Source organism: Arachis hypogaea, chromosome 20 (assembly GCF_003086295.3).
Source record: "Arachis hypogaea cultivar Tifrunner chromosome 20, arahy.Tifrunner.gnm2.J5K5, whole genome shotgun sequence".
Taxonomy (NCBI): domain Eukaryota; kingdom Viridiplantae; phylum Streptophyta; class Magnoliopsida; order Fabales; family Fabaceae; genus Arachis; species Arachis hypogaea.
The window spans coordinates 100,123,186-100,129,442 of NC_092055.1; the positions used below are offsets into that span (position 1 = coordinate 100,123,186).

The following is a 6,257-nucleotide window of genomic DNA, read 5'->3' on the forward strand; positions in this document are numbered from 1 at the left end:
AAGACACAAACATGGATAAGCACTTAACGAAAAACAGAGAATGTAAGAACAAGGAATGAGTCCACTTTAGTAATGGTGGCGTTTTCTCCTTGAGGAACCAATGATGTCCTTGAGCTCTTCTATGTCTCTTCCTTGTCTCTGTTGCTTGATCCCTAGTGATTTTGGTGCTCCTATCCTTAGTTGCTCCCAATAATTGTGTGGGGGAAAATGTATCCCCTGAGGTATCTCAGGGATCTCTTGATTTACAGTCAAATGTTCTACCACTGAGCTATAGATCCTTTACATGAATCTCTCCATCTCCCATGACTTGGAGGTGGAAGCTTTTGTCTTCCCTTTTCTCTTCTCTTTTTTTTTGAGTTTTTTCTGGCTTTGGGTGCCATCAATGGTGATGGAAAAGCAAAATAAGCAATGCTTTTACCACACCAAACTTAGAATGTTGCTCGCCCTCGAGCAGAAGAAGAAAGAATAGATGAAGAAGAAGATGTGGAAGAAACTAGGATTATGAGGAGGGAAGGTGGGGATCCTTTGGGATTCACAAATCCTGAGATGATCCTGTGAGGTTCATAGATCTTGAGGTGTCAAGGATTTACATCCCTGCACCAATTAGGCATGTAAAATGCCTTTGCATGCAATTCTGGCGTTTAAACGCCGACCTGATGCTTGTTCTGGGCGTTCAACGCCCAGATGCAGCATATTTCTGGCGTTGAACGCCAGCTTCATGCTTGTTTCTGGCGTTCAGCGCCAGCTCCATGCTCTGTTCTGGCGTTGAACGCCAGCCAGATGCTCCTTACTGGCATTTGAACGCCAGTGAACTCCTCCTCTAGGGTGTGCTATTTTTTATTCCGTTTTCAATTTTTATATTTATTTTGTGTCTCCACATGATCATGAACCTAATAAAACATGAAATAACAATAAAAATAAATTAAAATTAGATAAATAAAAATTGGGTTGCCTCCCAACAAGCGCTTCTTTAATGTCAATAGCTTGACAGTGGGCTCTCATGGAGCCTCACAGATGTTCAGAGCATTGTTGAGACTTCCCAACACCAAACTTAGAGTTTGGATATGGGAGTTTAACACCAAACTTAGAGTTTGGTTGTGGCCTCCCAGCACCAAACTTAGAGTTTGACTGTGGGGGCTCTGGTTGACTCTGCAGTGGGAGAAGCTTACTGTGCCTCTTTTCCATGTTTACAGAAGGATGTTCTTGAGTTTTAAACTCAAGGGAGTCCTCATTCAATTGAAGGACTAGTTCACCTCTGTTAACATCAATCACAGCTCTTGTTGTGGCTAGGAAGGGTCTTCCAAGGATGATGGATTCATCCTCATCCTTCCCAGTATCTAAGATTATGAAATCAGCAGGGATGTAAAGGCCTTCAACCTTTACTAACATGTCCTCTCCTTGTCCATAAGCCTGTTTTCTGGAATTGTCTACCATCTCTAATGAGATTTTAGCAGCTTGTACCTCAAAGATTCCCAGTTTCTCCATTACAGAGAGGGGCATGAGGTTTATCCCTGACCCAAGGTCACATAGAGCCTTCTCAAAGGTCATGGTGCCTATGGTACAAGGTATTAGGAACTTTCCAGGATCCTGTTTCTTCTGAGGCAATCTCAGTTGATCCAATGCATTTAGTTCATTGGTGAACAGGGGAGGTTCATCTCCCCAAGTCTCATTACCAAATAAATTGGCATTCAGCTTCATGATTGCACCAAGGAACTTGGCAACTTGTTCTTCAGTGACTTCCTCTTTCTCTTCAGAAGAAGAATACTCATCAGAGCTCATGAAGGGCGTAAGGAGGTTTAATGGAATCTCTATGGTCTCTAGATGAGCCTCAGATTCCTTTGGTTCCTCAGAGGGAAACTCCTTATTGATCATTGGACGTCCCAGGAGGTCTTCCTCCTTGGGATTCACGTCCTCCCCTTCCTTCTTGGATTCGGCCATGATGGTTATATCAATGGCCTTGCACTCTCCTTTTGGATTCTCTTCTGTATTGCTTGGGAGAGTACTAGGAGGGGTTTCAGTGATTCTTTTACTCAGCTGGCCCACTTGTGCTTCCAAATTTCTAATGGAGGACCTTGTTTCATTCATGAAACTCACAGTGGACTTAGATAGATCAGAGACTAAGTTTGCTAAATTAGAGGTATTTTGTTCAGAGTTCTCTGTCTGTTGCTGAGTGGATGATGGAAAAGGCTTGCTATTGCTAAACATGTTTCTTCCACCATTATTAAAGCCTTGTTGAGGCTTTTGTTGATCCTTCCATGAGAGATTTGGGTGATTTCTCCATGAGGGATTATAGGTGTTTCCATATGGTTCACCCATGTAGTTCACCTCTGCTATTGCAGGGTTTTCAGGATCATAAGCTTCTTCTTTAGAAGATGCCTCTTGAGTACTATTGAATGCAGCTTGCATTCCATTCAGACTCTGAGAAATCATATTGACTTGCTGAGTCAATATTTTGTTCTGAGCCAATATGGCATTCAGAGTATCAATTTCAAGAACTCCCTTCTTCTGAGGCATCCCATTTCTCACATGATTCCTCTCAGAAGTGTACATGAACTGGTTATTAGCAACCATGTCAATGAGTTCTTGAGCTTCTGCAGGCGTTTTCTTTAGGTGAATGGATCCACCTGCAAAAGTATCCAATGACAACTTAGCTAATTCAGACAGACCATCATAGAATATATTCAGGATGGTCCATTCTGAAAGCATGTCAGAAGAACACTTTTTGGTCAGTTCCTTGTATCTCTCCCAAGCTTCATAGAGGGATTCACCTTCTTTCTGTCTGAAGGTTTGAACATCCACTCTAAGCTTACTCAACTTTTGAGGAGGAAAGAACTTGGCTAAGAAAGCCTTGACCAGCTTATCCCAAGAGTTCAGGCTATCCTTAGGTTGAGAATCCAACCATATTCTAGCTCTGTCTCTCACAGCAAAAGGGAAAAGCATGAGCCTGTAGACTTCAGGATCTACTCCATTAGTCTTAACAGTATCACATATCTGCAAGAATTCAGTTAGGAACTGAAAAGGATCTTCAGATGGAAGTCCATGAAACTTGCAGTTTTGTTGCATCAGAGAAACTAGTTGAGGCTTAAGCTCAAAATTGTTTGCTCCAATGGTAGGGATGGAGATGCTTCTTCCATGTAAATTGGAACTAGGTGCAGTAAAGTCACCAAGCATCCTCCTTGAATTATTATTATTTTTGGCTGCCATATCCTCTTCTTGTTCGAAAATTTCTGTAAGGTTATCTATGGATTGTTGTATTTTAGCTTCTCTTAGTTTCCTCTTCAGAGTCATTTCAGGTTCAGGGTCAGCTTCAACAAGAAGGTTCTTGTCCTTGCTCCTGCTCATATGAAAAAGAGGGTACAGAAAAATAATAATAATAGGGATCCTTTTTACCCAGGTATAGAGGTTCCCCTTTGTGAGTAGAAGAAGAAAAGAATGTAATGTAAAGAAGAGAAGAGGAAAAACTCGAACACAGAGAGGGAGGTAGTGTTCGAATTTTTGGATGGGAGAGAAGTGTTAGTAGATGAATAAATAAATAGAAGGAGATGAGAGAGAAGGATTTTTGAAAATTATTTTTGAAAAATGGTTAGTGATTTTCGAAAATTAAAAGAAGAAAAAAAATATTAAAATTAAAATTTGAAATAATTAGTTAATTAAAAAGAATTTTTGAAAAAAAGGGAGGGATTTTTGAAAATTAGAGAGGGATAGTTAGTTAGGTAGTTTTGAAAGAGATGAGAAACAAACAAAAAGTTAGTTAGTTAGTTGAAACAAATTTGAAAATCAATTTTGAAAAGATAAGAAGATAAGAAGTTAGAAAAGATATTTTAAAATCAAATTTTTGAAAAAGATATGGTATGAAGAGATAAGATAGAAAGATATTTTTGAAAAGATATGATTGAAATTAGTTTTGAAAAAGATTTGATTTTTAAAATCACAATTAATGACTTGATTCACAAGAAATCACAAGATATGATTCTAGAACTTAAAGTTTGAATCTTTCTTAACAAGCAAGTAACAAACTTTAAATTTTTGAATCAAAACATTAATTGTTGATGATATTTTCGAAAATTATGAGATGAAATTAAGAAAAAGATTTTTTTTGAAAAATATTTTTAAAATTTTCGAAAATAAATAAGAAAAATGAAAAAGATTTGATTTTTGAAAAAGATTTTGAAAAAGATAAGATTTTTAAATTGAAAATTTGATTTGACTATAAGAAACAACTAGATTTTAAAAATTTTTGAAAAAGTCAATCCAAATTTTCGAAATTTATGAGTGAAAAAGGGAAAGATATTTTTTTATTTTTGAATTTTCAATGATGAAAGAGAAAAACATGAAAAAGACTCAATGCATGAAAGTTATGGATCAAAACAATGAATGCATGCAAGAATGCTATGAATGTCAAGATTAACACCAAGAACACTTTGAAGATCATGATGAACATCAAGAACATATTTTTGAAAAATTTTCAATGCAAAGAAAACATGCAAGACACCAAACTTAGGAATTTTTCATGTATAGACACTATGAATGCAAAAATACACATGAAAAACAAGAAAAGACACAAAACAAGAAAACATCAAGATCAAACAAGAAGACTGGCCAGGAACAACTTGAAGATCATGAAGAACACTATGAATGCATGAATTTTTGAAAAATGCATAAAATTTTTAGAAAAAATGCAATTGACACCAAACTTAAAAATTGACTCAAGACTCAAACAAGAAACACAAAATATTTTTTATTTTTATGATTTTATGATTTTTTTGGACTTTTCGAAAATTATTTGAAAAAGAAAAATAAGGATTCCAAAATTTTTTAATATGAATTCCAGGAATCTTGTACTCTTAGTCTAAAGCACCAATTTGAGGGTTAGGCATGGCTTAATAGCCAGCCAAGCTTTAGCATGTAAATCAGGTGGATCAAAAATAGCAGCAGGTGGATTAGCAACAACTAGCTTGCTCTTAATAATGTTGGGTTGGAAGCCCCAGTCCAAATGAATTTAGACAGGGCTTTACAGCCAGTCAGGCTTCAACATGCTTCATGAAACACTAGAATTCATTCTTAAAAAAATTTTAGAATAATTTTCGAAAACAGATGGGAAATTTTTGAAAGATTTTTTTTTTGAAAAACTTTTGAAAATAAAACAAAAAGAAAGTTACCTAATCTGAGCAACAAGATGAACCATCAGTTGTCCAAACTCGAACAATCCCCGGCAACGGCGCCAAAAACTTGGTATGCGAAATTGTTACTCTGAGGTTGTAAAATTTGTTGTTCGTTCTCTCCCTGGCGATGGCGCCAATAACTGGTGGACAATACCATGGTCCAAGCATAGCTTCACAACTTCGCAAAACTAACCAGCAAGTGCACTGGGTCGTCCAAGTAATAAAACCTTACGTGAGTAAGGGTCGATCCCACGGAGATTGTTGGTATGAAGCAAGCTATGGTCATCTTGTAAATCTCAGTCAGGTGGATATCAAATAGTTATGGAGTTTTCGAATATTAATAAATAAATAAACATAAAATAAAGATAGAAATACTTATGTAATTCATTGGTGAGAATTTCAGATAAGCGTATAGAGATGCATCGTTCCTTTGAACTTCTGCTTTTCTGTTGTTTTCATCCAATCAGTCCTACTCTTTTCCATGGCTAGCTTTATGTAAGGACATCACCGTTGTCAATGGCTACTTTTCATCCTCTCTGTGAAAATAGTCCGATGCACTGTCACTGCATGGCTAATCATCTAGAGGCATCACCAGTGTCAATGGCTGCATCCTATCCTCTCTATGAAAATGGTATGATGCGCTGTTACTGCATGGCTAATCATCTGGAGGTTCTCGATCATACTGGAATAGGATTTACTATCCTTTTGCGTCTGTCACTACGCCCAGCACTCGCGAGTTTGACGCTCGTCACAGTCATTCAATCCCTGAGTCCTACTCGGAATACCACAGACAAGGTTTAGACTTTCCGGACTCTCATGAATGCCGCCATCAATCTAGCTTATACCACGAAGATTCTGATTAAGGATCCAAGAGATACTCATTCAATCTAAGGTAGAACGGAGGTGGTTGTCAGGCACGCGTTCGTGGGGGAATGATGATGATTGTCACGTTCATCACATTCATATTGAAGTACGAATGAATATCTTAGAAGTGGAATAAGTTGAATTGAATAGAAAAATAGTAGTACTTTGCATTAATTCATGAGGAACAGCAGAGTCCACACCTTAATCTATGGAGTGTAGAAACTCTACCGT

The 6,257-nt window shown here is 37.4% G+C and overlaps 1 non-coding gene across 1 annotated transcript; it reads left to right on the forward strand.

Moving 5' to 3' along the window:
* Positions 1–2,700: 2,700 nt before the first annotated feature.
* On the forward strand, positions 2,701–2,808 carry LOC112787077 (small nucleolar RNA R71). Its single transcript, XR_003194513.1, has one exon. It is a non-coding gene; the product is annotated as a small nucleolar RNA R71 (small nucleolar RNA).
* Positions 2,809–6,257: the final 3,449 nt, after the last annotated feature.